The following is a 13,316-nucleotide window of genomic DNA, read 5'->3' as shown; positions in this document are numbered from 1 at the left end:
GTAAGGAGATGAAGAGGACAGTTATGAAGTGGCTCAAAGGGAGCACACATCAGATAGGTGAGAACAAGGTTCAAGTCCCACTGGGGCATCACGAAGGGAACAGGAGGGAACATGTGTGTGATGCCCTTCAGAAATCTACTCACTATAGGGGACTTGAACAAAGAAGGCTGATCTGGTAGCCTCAAGAAGGCTGAAAGAGCAGAGAGGTACCCTTTAAGAGTGCCCAGAGCAGAGCCCTGCTGGGCAAGGGAAAGAAGAAAGAGCAGCACTTCCGAAAGGGGTGCAGAGAGGGGATCCACAGCCTTTGCTGCGCACCATGCCACAAATCTATTCCACCGGCAGGCGTATACCGACTTAGTGGAGGGACGCCTGGCTGCCAGAATGATGTCACAGACTTCGGGAGGCAAGTCAAATGGCCTCAACTGCCGCCGCTCAATCTCCAAGCTTGTAGGTGGAGACTGGACAGGTTCGGGTGCAGGACCGTCCCCTGCTGCTGCGACAGAAGGTCCTCCCGAAGAGGCAGACGAATCGGGGGATCGACTGACATGCTGAGTAGCTCGGGATACCAGTATCTTCGAGCCCAGTCCGGAGCCACAAGGATAACTTGGGCCCGGTCGCGCTTGATCTTCTTCAGCACTCTGGGCAGAAGTGGTATAGGCGGAAAGGCGTACAACAGGCCGCAGCTCCACTCGCGACGAAAAGCGTCTCCGAGCGAGTGCCGCCTTGGAAACTCCAACGCGCAGAACTGCTGACATTGTGCGTTCTCTTCTGTGGCGAATAGATCTAACCAAGGCTCTCCCCACTGTCGAAAGAGACCTTGCGCCACGTCCGAGTTCAGACGCCATTCGTGATCCATCATGCACCGGCGGCTGAGTTCGTCCGCCCTGGCATTCAGAGAACCTGCCAGGTGTTGAACCATCAGAGTCACGCCCTGATGTTCCAGCCACTGCCAGAGGCGCAGAGCCTCCTGGCAAAGGGTCCACGACCCCACACCGCCCTGTTTGTTGCAGTACCACATGGCGGTGGTGTTGTCGGTGAACACTTGCACCACGCTCCCCCTGACAGAGGGGAGGAATGCCTTCAGTGCAAGACGAATCGCCCGCAGCTCCAGAAGGTTGATGTGGAGCCGGGACTCCGCCGGAGACCAGAGGCCTCTGATCTCCGCCTCTCCCATGTGGCCTCCCCAGCCCTGGAGGGACGCGTCCGTCACAACTACGTGCTCCGGCTGGGGTAGAGAGAGGGGTCTGCCACTGACCCAGTCGCGGTCCGTGAGCCACCACTGCAGTTGTTTCGCAGTGCCCTCCGAGATCAGGACATGATCGGACAGGTTGCCCTGATGCTGGGCCCACTGAAACTTCAGGTCCCACTGCAGAGCCCGCATCCGCCACCTGGCGTGACGCACCAGAAGGATGCAGGAGGCCATCAGTCCCAGAAGCCGCAGCGTCAACCTGACCGAGACCCGGGATAACGGCCCGAAGATAGGAATCAGAGCCTGAATATCCCGAACCCGCTGCTCGGGTGGGTAAACCCGAAACTGCGCCGAGTCGAGAACCGCTCCGATGAAAAGGAGCTTCTGAGAGGGACACAGGTGTGACTTCGGCACATTGATGGAGAACCCCAGCAAGTGCAGGAGGTCGGCCGTAGTCTGGAGGTGGCTGACGACTGTCTGGGGCGAGCCCGCCTTCAACAACCAGTCGTCGAGGTAGGGGAAGACTGACACCCCTTGCCTGCGCAGATGGTCTGCGACCACCGCCATCACCTTCGTGAACACCCGTGGGGCGCTGGTAAGGCCGAAGGGGAGCACGGTAAACTGAAAGTGCTCGTGGCCTACCGTGAACCGCAGGTAACGCCGGTGGGCCGGCAGGACGGGGATGTGGAAATAGGCGTCCTGCAAGTCCAACGCTACCATCCAGTCTCCTGGGTCCAGGGCAGCCAGGACCTGAGCCAAAGTGAGCATCTTGAACTTCTCCGTACGGAGGAAGCCGTTGACGTTCCGCAGATCCAAGATAGGGCGTAGGCCCCCTTTGCCCTTCTTGGGTACCAGAAAGTAGTGGGAGTAACAGCCACGTCCTACTTCTGGCCCAGGAACGCGCTCGATGGCCCTCTTGGCCAAGAGGGCCGAAACTTCCTCTTGCAGAAGTCGCAAGTGATCCCCCGACACACGGTGGCATTGAGGTGGCATGGATGGAGGGGAAGACTCGAAGGGGAGGGAGAAACCCCTTCGGACAATTTGCAGCACCCACCTGTCCGAAGTGACTGTATGCCAGTGGGAGAGGTGATGGCGAACCCTGCCTCCCACAGGTGTCACATGGGCCTGAAAACTCGGACTAGGAAGGTTTTGAGGCGGGGGCTGCTGAGGGAGGTGTGGACTGGCCTCGCCGCTGGCCCCGACCACCGCCACGGCGGTTCCCACGGCCGCCACCGCGTTGCTGAACATTCTGCGGCGCGTGGCTGACGGTCCGTGGTGGGGCGCCCCTTCCGTGGCCACGAAAGGAGCGAAAGGCACCCGATTGCTGGCGTGGGGCCGCAAGGCCCAAGGACTTGGCCGTGGCCCTGGAGTCCTTAAAACGTTCCAGCGCATGGTCTGCCTTGTCGCCGAAGAGGCGACGGCCATCAAACGGCATGTCCAGGAGAGTGGCCTGGACATCGGCCGAGAAATTGGCGGACCTCAACCAGGCGTGGCGTCGAACCGCCACCGTCGTTGCCATCGCCCTGCCCAGTGAGTCCGTGGTATCCAGCCCACACCGGATGGAAAAGCGTGCCGCATCTCGGCCGTCCGCAAGGGTTTGGCTGAGTTTAGCCCTGACCTCCTCAGAGCATTGTGGCAGCACCTCCGCAACCGTGTCCCACAGAGTGTGGGTGTAGCGGCCCAAGAGACAGTTGGTGTTCACTGACCGGAGCCCTAGGCTCACAGACGAGAAGACCTTCTTCCCGAACTGCTCAAATCTCTTGGATTCCCTGTCGGGCGGGGCCGACGGGAATGCGGACTGGGAGTTGGAGGCCTGGATGACCAGGCTCTCGGGGGTGGGGTGGGTGGACAAAAAGCAAGGGTCGCCCGGTGCCGGGCGGTAGCGTCTGGCCACGTTCCTATCCACAGGGGGACCTGTGGCGGGCTTGGACCAAGTGCCCAGCAGAACGTCACACAAGGCCTCATTGAACGGCAGAAGGGGCTCCGCGGAGCCGGACTGCTGTTTGAGTACCTCAGTGAGGAGATTAGTCCTCACGGCCGCGACGGGGAGCTCAAGGTTTAGGGCCTTAGCTGCCTTCGTCAACACTACACTGTAAGCAGAACCCGCCTCCGAAGCCACAGTCGGGGGCGACGTAAATCCAGTGTCTGGCGATGTGTCAATACCACTGGCCTCCCCAAGCTCATATGTCCAGTCCTGATGAGACTGGCAATCACGTGCCAGAGGGTCCTCGGACCCCTCCCACTGCTCCTCGTCACCCAGCTCCTGGAGACCAGGATTAACAGCCAGGGCCTCCTCGTGGAGATAGAATTCTCCGACGGCCGACGGAATCGGCGCCCAGCAGCGCCCCTCCGACGCCTGAGGCGGACCGTAGGAAGCATTGGGGTCGGCAAGCACTACGGCTGCCGGGGACGACACCTGAAGGGACGTCGCCGGTGAGGTCGCAGGGTCGACCGGCGAGGTCCCGGATCCGGAGCCGGATCCAGCGAGGTCGCGCGGCGCCGGGACCGAAGTCGCCAGCGGCGCCGGGGCCGAAGCACCCGACGTCGTCGGGGCCGAAGCGCCCGACCCGGAAGGACCTCCAGACGGAGCCGATCGGCCCGAAGGCGCCACGGGAACCGACTGAGGAGGGAGGGCCCTCATGGCCATGAGGTACCTCTCGACCTCCTCCTGCGACGCGCCGTGCCCAGGGACCCGAAGGTGTGGGGCAGGCGGCGACGCTTGCGACTCCCGCGGAGCCGCGTGGGCGGTGTCGCCCGAATCCCCGGCCGCATCGTGCGAGCGACGGGGCGGGTCGGAGGACCGATGGTGTCGCTCCGACCTCTCATGCCTCTTACCTGAGGACTTGGAACCAGACGATCGGTGACCACTCCCGGAACGTCGATGACTCCGACCTCGCGACCTGTCCCTCGACCTCCCGTGGGACCGGGACCTGGAGCGGCGCGGGGCCGACTGCTTCAGCTCGAGACGCTTGCGGGACCGCTCCCGCCTGGCCTTCGACGTCAGGGCCCGGCAGTCGGCACAGGTTCGATCGTCGTGGTCGAGGCCTAAGCACTTCAGGCACCGGCGATGGGGGTCCGTGACCGACATGAGTCGGCCGCACTTCGAGCAAGGCTTGAACCCGGGCATCCCTGGCACCGATAGTCGAGAATCGACTAAGTAGAGGATCAAAAAGATCAAAAAAGTTTTCAGTCAAAAAGTGACTGGGGGTAGAGCTTCTTCCGGATCTGCGCTAGCTGGCGCGGAAAAAAGAAGAACTGACGTCAGCGCGCATGGGCGCCGTCTATATACTCCGATGACGTCATCCCGGCGCTCACGACGCCGACGACGGACGCGGAGCCGCAGACGACGCCTACCAGCGCGCAGGGGTATTGCTACGCAAAAATTTCCGGATCCAGTCTGACGCCTGGGGATATTCTAAGGTAAGGAATCTATCACTAACGTGTCTCTTTCAGATAGAGTTGTAGTTTCTCCAGACCTACCTGTATATTGTCTGTTGAGCAATGATTTGGAAACTTCAGCCTGGTCTGAAGTGGAGCTAAGGAGACATGCAGAGACGATGGGAATCTCTGCCAGTGCATTTGCTGTCACCAGGGCTCAGGCCAAACAGCTAAGGTATGTGGGAGCACTGGATCCCTAAAAAATGAACCAGCTGGCTCAAAAAAAAATAAGGAGCAGAAAGGGTAAAAATGTATCCTCTTCCTAAACTCCCAGTGAGGGTCAGTCTCCTGAGGAAGATGATCTCAGTTCCTGCGAAGGAACTGTCCAAGAGGAACTTGGGCCAAAACAGGCTGAGTGCTTGCGAGCAGGAGGCCCTTCCAGGGCAGATTTGAGTTTGAAGTCGAAATCTTGCCTCTCTCCTGAACAGCTTAGAAAGCATGCTGCTTCTGGGGAGGCAGGGAATGTCAGTGGGTCCCATAGGATCTATTGGGAAGATGGCTCCTGTAGCACAAGTTACTACTTGTGTAACAATATATCTGTAAGAGACATTAGTTAGTGATAGATTCCTTACCTTAGAATATCCCCAGGCGTCAGACTGGATCCGGAAATGTTTGCATAGCAATACCACTGCGCATCGGTAGGCGTCGCCTGCGGCTCCGCGTCCGTCGTAGGCGTCGTTAGCGCCGGATTGACGTCGTCGGAGTACTTAGACGCCGCCCATGCGCGCTGACGTCAGTTCTGATACACAGCTTTTCCGCGCCAGATACGCAGAGCCATGATAGAACCAACACTGGTGCAATGAAACTAGGGCCCTGAAAGGGGAGGACCTTAACCCTAGATATTGGTTCGCAGAACGGGGAGGATGGGTGGGTTGGTAAGGAATCTATCACTAACTAATGTCTCTTACAGATATATCGTTACACAAGTAGTAACTTGTGCATCTGAAAGAGATACGTTAGTGATAGATTCCTTACCTTAGAACAGATACCCCAGCAATACCAACGGAACGGCCAAAGAAGCCATCCCTCCGGACTTGACTGTCCAGGCAGTAGTGTCTTGCGAACGTGTGCAGCGAGGCCCATGTAGCTGCCTGGCAAGTGTCCTGTAAGGGGACTCCTCGGCCAAAGGCAGTTGTTGTTGCCGTGGCTCGAGTGGAATGAGCCCGCAATCCAGCAGGGGGCTCCTTTTTTTCCATGGAGTAACATGCCTGAGAACACAAGATGATCCACTGCGAAATGGTCCTCTTGTGTACCGCCTTTCCCTTCTTCGCGCCCACGTACCCAACAAAGAGTTGGTCATCCACCTGGAACTGGCGTGTGCGATCTAGGTAATAAGTGAGCGTACGTTTTGGGTCCAGACGGTGGAGCCTCTCTTCCTCTTTCGAGGGATGCGGAGGCGGAAAGAAGGTGGGCAAAGTAATGGACTGCCCGATGTGGAAGGCCGTGACAACCTTGGGCAGAAAGGAAGGTCTTGTCCGCAACACAATCTTGTCCGGATGAACAGAGAGGAAAGGTGGGGTAGAAGAAAGAGCCTGGAGTTCACTCACTCCCCTGGCAGAGGTGATGGCAACCAGGACGGCAGTCTTCAGGGTCAGAAGACGGAGAGGACAGTTATGGAGCGGCTCAAAGGGAGCACACATTAGATAAGTAAGTACAAGATTCAAGTCCCACTGGGGCATCACGAAGGGAACAGGAGGGAACATGTGTGTGATGCCGTTCAGAACTCTATTTACAATGGGGGACTTGAATAAGGAAGGCTGATCAGGTAGCCGTAAGAAGGCGGAAAGAGCAGAAAGGTACCCCTTAAGAGTGCCCAGAGCAGAGCCCTGCTGGGCAAGGGAAAGAAGGAAGAGTAGAACTTCAGAAAGGGGTGCAGAGAGAGGGTCCACAGCCTTTGCTGTGCACCATGCCACAAATCTGTTCCACCTGCAGGCGTATACCGACTTTGTGGAGGGACGCCTGGCTGCCAGAATGATATCACAGACTTCGGGAGGCAAGTCAAATGGCCTTAACTGCCGCCGCTCAATCTCCAAGCTTGTAGGACAGGTTTGGGTGCAGGACCGTCCCCTGCTGCTGCGACAGAAGGTCCTCCCGAAGAGGCAGACGAATCGGGGGATTGACTGACATGCTGAGAAGCTCGGGATACCAGTATCTTCGTGCCCAGTCCGGAGCCACAAAGATAACCTGGGCCCGGTCGCGCCTGATCTTCAGCACTCTGGGCAGAAGTGGTATAGGCGGAAAGGCATACAATAGACCGCAACTCCACTCGCGACGAAAAGCGTCTCCGAGCGAGTGCCGCCTTGGAAATTCCAACGCGCAGAACAGATGACATTGCGCGTTCTCTTCTGTGGCGAATAGATCTAACCAAGGCTCTCCCCATTGCTGAAAGAGGCCTTGCGCCACGTCCGAGTTCAGACGCCATTCGTGATCCATCATGTACCGACGGCTGAGAGAGCCTGCCAGGTGTTGAACCACCAGGGTCACGCCCTGATGTTCCAGCCACTGCCAGAGGCGCAGAGCCTCCTGGCATAGGGTCCACGACCCCACCCCGCCCTGTTTGTTGCAGTACCAAATGGCGGTGGTGTTGTCCGTGAACATCTGCACTACACTCCCCCGGACAGAGGGGAGGAATGCCTTCAGTGCTAGACGAATCGCCCTCAGCTCCAAAAGGTTGATTTGGAGCCGGGACTCCGCCGGAGACCAGAGGCCTCTCATCTCTGCCTCGCCCATGTGGCCTCCCCCGCCCTGGAGGGACGCGTCCGTCACAACCACGTGCTCCGGGTGGGGTAGGGAGAGGGATCTGCCACTGACCCAATCGCGGTCCGTGAGCCACCTGCAGTTGTCTCGAAGTGCCCTCCGAGATCAAGACATGATCGGACAAGTTGCCCTGATGCTGGGCCCACTGAAACTTCAGGTCCCACTGCAGAGCCCACATCCAACCGGGCGTGATGCACCAGAAGCATGCAGGAGGCCATCAGCCCCAGAAGCCGCAGCGCCAACATGACCGAGACTCGGGATAACGGGATGGGAATCAGAGCCTGTATATCCCGAACCCGCTGTTCGGGAGGGTAAACCCGAAACTGCACCAAGTCCAGAACCGCTCTGATGAAGAGGAGCTTCTGAGAGGGGCACAGGTGCGACTTCGGCACATTGATGGAGAACCCCAGCAAATGCAGGAGGTCGGCCGTAGTCTGGAGGTGGCTGACGACTGTATGGGGTGAGCCCGCCTTCAACAACCAGTCGTCTAGGTAAGGGAAGACTAACACCCCTAACCTGCGCAGATGAGCAGCGACCACCGCCATCACCTTCGTGAACACCCGTGGGGAGCTGGTAAGGCCGAAGGGGAGCACGGTAAACTGAAAGTGCTCTTGGCCTATGGTGAACCGCAGGTAACGCCGGTGGGCCGTCAGGACGGGGATGTGGAAAGAAGCGTCCTGCAAGTCCAACGCTACCAGCCAGTCTTCTGGGTCCAGGGCAGCTAGGACCTGAGCCAAAGTCAGCATCTTAAACTTCTCCTTCCGGGGGAAGTCGTTGACGTTCCGCAGGTCCAAGATAGGGCGTAGGCCGCCTTTGCCCTTCTTGGGTACCAGAAAGTAGTGGGAGTAACATCCACAACCTACTTCTGGCCCAGGAACGCGCTCGATGGCCCCCTTGGCCAAGAGGGCCGTGACTTCCTCTTGCAGAAATTACAAGTGATCCCCCGACACGCGGCGGCATGGATGGAGGGGTCACCTCGAAGGGGAGGGAGTAGCCCCTTCGGACGATCTGCAGCACCCACCTGTCCGATGTGATAGTGCGCCAGTGGGAGAGGTGATGGCGAACCCTGCCCCCCACAGGCGTCACATGGGCCTAGAAACTCGGACTAGGAAGGTTTTGAGGCGGGTGCTGTGGAGGGAGGTGTGGACTGGCCTCGCCGTTGTCCCCGACCGCCGCCACGGCGGTTTCCACGGCCGCCCCCGCGCTGTTGAACATTCTGCAGCGCGTGGCTGGCAGCACGTGTGGGGGCGCCCCTTCCGTGGCCAGTAAAGGAGCGAAAGGCACACGATTGCTGGCGTGGGGCCTAAGCACACAGACGAGAACACCTTCTTCCCGAACTGTTCATATCTCTTGGATTCCCGGTCGGGCGGGGCCGACGAGAACACGGTCTGGAAATTGGAGGCCTGGATGACCAGGCTCTCGGGGGTGGGATGGGTGGACAAAAAGCAAGGGTCGCCCGGGGCCGGGCGGTAGCGTCTGGCTACGTTCCTATCCACAGGCGGACCTGTGGCGGGCTTGGACCAAGTGCCCACCAGAACGTCACATAAGGCCTCATTGAACGGCAGCAGAGGCTCGCTGGAGCTTGACTGCGGTTTGAGGACCTCAGTGAGGAAGTTAGTCCTCACGGGGCGCGACGGGGAGGTCAAGGTTTAGGGCCTTGGCCGCCCTCGTCAACACTACACTATATGTAGACCCCTCCCCTGAAGCCACGGTCGGAGGAGAGACAAATCCAGTGTCTGGCGAAGTGTCAATACCACTGGCCTCTCTAAGCTCATATGTCCAGTCCTGTTGAGACTGGCACTCCAGTGCCAGAGGGTCCTCAGACCCCTCCCAATCTTCCTCGTCACCCGTTTCCTGTAAAACAGGATTAGTAGACGGGGCCTCCTCATGGAAATAAAAATCTCCAAAGGCCGTCTGAAGCGGTGCCATGCGGCGCCGTTCCGGCACCAGAGTCGGACCGCAGGGAACATTGGGGACGGTGTCCACAGTGGGCGCCGGGGGAGACACCCGTTGGGCCGGCGCCGGTGAGGTCATGAGGTCGACTGGCGACGACCCGGATCCGGATCCGGTGAGGTCCCGCAGCGCCGGGACCGAAGTCACTGTCGGCGTCGGGGCCGAAGCGGCAGACCGGCTAGGGCCTCCAGTCGGACCGTTGGGCCCGGAGGCGCCACGGAACCCGACTGAGGAGGGAGGGACCTCATGGCAACGAGGTACCGCTTGATCTCCTCCGGTGTTGCGCCGTGCCCAGGGACCAGAAGGTATGGGGCAGGCGACGACGCTTGCGACTCCTGCGGAGCCGCGTGTGCGGTGTCGCCCGAGCTCCCGGCCGCATCGCGCGAGCGTCGGGGTGGGTCGGAGGAACGATGACGTCTCTCCGACCTCTCATGCCTCTTACCCGAGGACTTGGAGCCTGACGACCGGTGTCCACTCCCGGAGCTGCGATGACCCCGCGACCTGTCCCTCGACCTCCCGTGGGACCGGGACCGGGAGTGGCGCGGGGCCGACTGCCGGAGCTTGAGCCGCTTGCGGTACCGCTCCCGCCTAGCCTTCGACGTCAGGGCCCGGCAGTCGGAGCAGGTGCAGTCGTCGTGGTCGAGGCCTAAGCACTTCGGGTACCGGCGATGGGGATCCGTAACCGACATCAGTCGGTCGCACTTCGAGCAGGGCTTGAACCCGGGCATCCCTACCGGCACCGATAGAGTCGAAGACTCGAAGGAAGAGATGATCAAAAAGATCAAAAAGTTCACTCAAAAAATGACTAGGGGTAGAGCTTCTCCGGATCTGCGCTAGCTGGCGTGGAAAAAAGAAGAACTGACGTCAGCGCGCATGGGCGGCGTCTAAGTACTCAGACAACGTCATTCCGGCGCTAACGATGCCGACAAAGGACACGGAGCCGCAAACGACGCCTACCGACGCGCAGGGGTATTGCTACGCTTAAATTTCCGGATCCAGTCTGACGCCTGGGGATATTCTAAGGTAAGGAATCTTTCACTAACGTGTCTCTTTCAGATTTCTGAGTGTAGAGACCCCAAGCCTAGTGCCACCAAGAGGTTGGTAATACCTCAGAAGTTCAGGGGTTTTCTTCAGTCCCTGGCACATGACATTCCCCTTGCAGGACATATTGGGCTAAGCAAAACATGGGACAGGCTTGGTCCTCATTTTTACTGGCCCCAAATGTCCAAAGACACCAAGGAGTTTTGTCGCTCCTGTTTCACTTCCCAAGCCCGTGGTATGTCAGTTGGCACTACAAAGGCCCCCTTAATCCCACTTCCAGTGGTTGGGGTTCCCTTTGAGAGGGTCCCTTCAACTCTCCAACAGCATAGTGGTGGTGGACCATTCCACTAGATATCCAGAGGCTACATCCTTTAAGACCACTACAGCTCCTGAGGTGGCTAGGGCCCTTCTGGGAGTCTTTTCCAGAATGGGTTTCCCTAAGGAGGTTTTAACAGACAAAGGTACAAACGTCCTGTTTAGTTATATAACTGCAATGTGGAAAGAGTGTGTACTGAATTACGAGTTCATCACTCCTTACCATCCACAGTGCAATGGGCTGGTTAAAAGGTTCAACAAGACCCTCAAAGGTATGATCATAGGGCTCCGAGGAAAACTCAGGAGAAAAGGGGATGTCTTACTACCTTGCTTTCTCTTTGCCTACAGAGAGGTTCCCCAGAAGGGGGCTGGTTACAGCCCGCTTGAACTTCTGTGTGGACATTCAAATAGGGGTCCATTGTGACTGGTTTAAGGAAGGCTGGGAGCAGCCTCTCAAACCTCCTAAACCGGATTCTTTGGACCATGTCCTTGGCATGTGTTCATGTATGGCTGAGTACATGAAGAAGGCCAGAAAAACCTTAAAGCCAGCCAGGAGCTTCAGGAAGCTTGGCATGACCAAAAGGCTGTACTGACTGTTTACCGGCCAGGAAAGAACGTGTGGGTATTGGAGCCTGTGTCCCGAGCAGCTCTACAGGACAATTGGAATCGCCCCCACACCATTCTCGAGAAAAAAGGTGAGTTAACCCATTTGGTTGACATAGGTACTCCTAGAGGTCCCCTTAGGGTACTTTATGTGAACCGCCTGAAGCCTTTTGTTGACAGGGCTGACAGGAGCTTGCTCATGGCCACTGAAAAGGGACAGGAGGAAGAGAGTGACCCTCTCCCTGATCTCTTCTCTCAGGACCATGTTGATGGGTCAGCTGATGGAGTAGCCTTGGCAGGCAGCTGATAGAATTGAAGCGTAACATTGTCATCTTACTCGTATTTTACCCAACATTATGTTAGCATTTATATAGCTAATACATTATATTTGCATATTGTGTGTAAACACAACTAGTAGATGGAGATGTTGCTTTAGTTAGGTTGACATCTGTGCCACCATTTTAGTTCTCGAAGACGCCGTTTTGTATTATAATCGAAACTGTTACTTGCTCATTTACAAGAAATTGCCATTAATAAGTTTTGTTTCTCTAATGCTGAAACTTGCTCATTAACGCCTGCCTTTTCTTTTACACCTGTCTAGCAGGGAGGATAGGTCAGACGACCTTGGATAGGAGATAGCTTGTACCAGGCAGTGGAATCGAAACTTATGTTTTGTACCCCCATTGTATTATGACAGCTACCAGTATTTTTTCATAGTAGGCGGGTCTTTGTGGGCTCCGCAACCTACATAATGCAACTTTATGCTTGTTAGAGTCAGCCCCTCGTCAACCATCATAGGAGGCTGGTCAGACTGGACTCCACTGCAGTGTACTTTGTGAATATACTAGTTTGCTTGTATTCTCTACTGCGTCAGAGTGTGACCCGGGTGGCCGTAGTTGGGGCACTTCCTTCAGTTGGCGACCGAACAGGGACTCCACCATGTGACCCATCCCACCCGTAGTCGGGTCGTGGGAGTCTGGGTTGCGTACGGTCATATGGGCTGCCCCCCATATGATACAGCCCACTGATGAGAGATTTTTGCAGCTCCAAGTCAGAGTAAATGTCTAAGATTTTTGACTGAAAAAAGGAGGCAATATTATTGCACAGCTCTTGGGATGCTACTACGGGATCTGGGGTTTGGAGGGTTATAAGGGAGTCCACTACCTTAAAGAGCTCTTTGGGAGAAGTCAGTGAGGTAGTCAGGGCCGTAAAATGCTCTTGTTTGGCCTTTATGATTTCAGCCTTATATTTCCTCAGCAGAGTCTTATGTGCTTCCTTATCCTTTAGGTCCCAACCAGAATGCCATAGTCGCTCCCGCCTCCTCACTTCTTGTCTGAGGAGTCTGAGATGTTCCGAGAACCAGGGGGCTGAGTGCCTTTTTCTGGCTCGGTGGCATGGTTGGGTCGGGGCTAATTCATCCAGTGCCTCAGTCACTGTCTTTTCAAACTGTAGAACTGCTGTGGAAACACTTTCCTCTTGAGGTGAGGACAGATTGGGTGCCCACGGGGTGAAGGAGCTATTTGAAATGTTCTTTAAATTCCTGCGGCATTCCTTTTTACTCGGAATGTTTTTGGACGTTTGGGTGAGCGGGCATGCTAACTCAAATGGAACGGCCAGGTGATCGGACCAGGACAGAAAAATAGGGTCCTTGATCGCCAGCCTCTCGTCGTTGGAAAAGATTCCGTCGAGCGTATGGCCTGCTCGATGTGTAGCCCCTTTAACCAATTGGGCAAAACCACAGGCTGACATGGCATCAAGCAAGGAGACAGTATCGTTGATGTCGTACCTCTCCAAATGAAAGTTAAAGTCTCCCAGAACTGTGAGATCTTTCCGTCCAAAGTAGGGTTCTAGGACGTGGAGAAGCTGTTGTCCAAAATCAGTATGTGAGCCAGGAGGGCGATATATCAATATTCGTTAAAGAAGGCTCTATGGCCACTTTTTATGGAAAAGAATAGAGCTTGAAAGCTGTCCGTAGGGACAGAGATGGAAGCAGTGTGGCAATGAAATTGATCCCTGTAGA

The 13,316-nt window shown here is 56.8% G+C and overlaps 1 protein-coding gene across 1 annotated transcript in view; it reads right to left on the bottom strand.

Moving 5' to 3' along the window:
- Positions 1-13,316, bottom strand: part of TSPOAP1 (TSPO associated protein 1) — a 2,768,302-nt gene that overhangs the window by 785,197 nt on the left and 1,969,789 nt on the right. The gene's annotated exons all lie outside the window — the stretch shown is intronic.

The sequence above is a fragment of the Lissotriton vulgaris genome, chromosome 2_1 (genome assembly GCF_964263255.1).
Source record: "Lissotriton vulgaris chromosome 2_1, aLisVul1.2, whole genome shotgun sequence".
NCBI lineage: Eukaryota > Metazoa > Chordata > Amphibia > Caudata > Salamandridae > Lissotriton > Lissotriton vulgaris.
The sequence above is the reverse complement of the archived record's forward strand: the minus strand, read 5'-3'. Positions and strand labels throughout refer to the sequence as shown.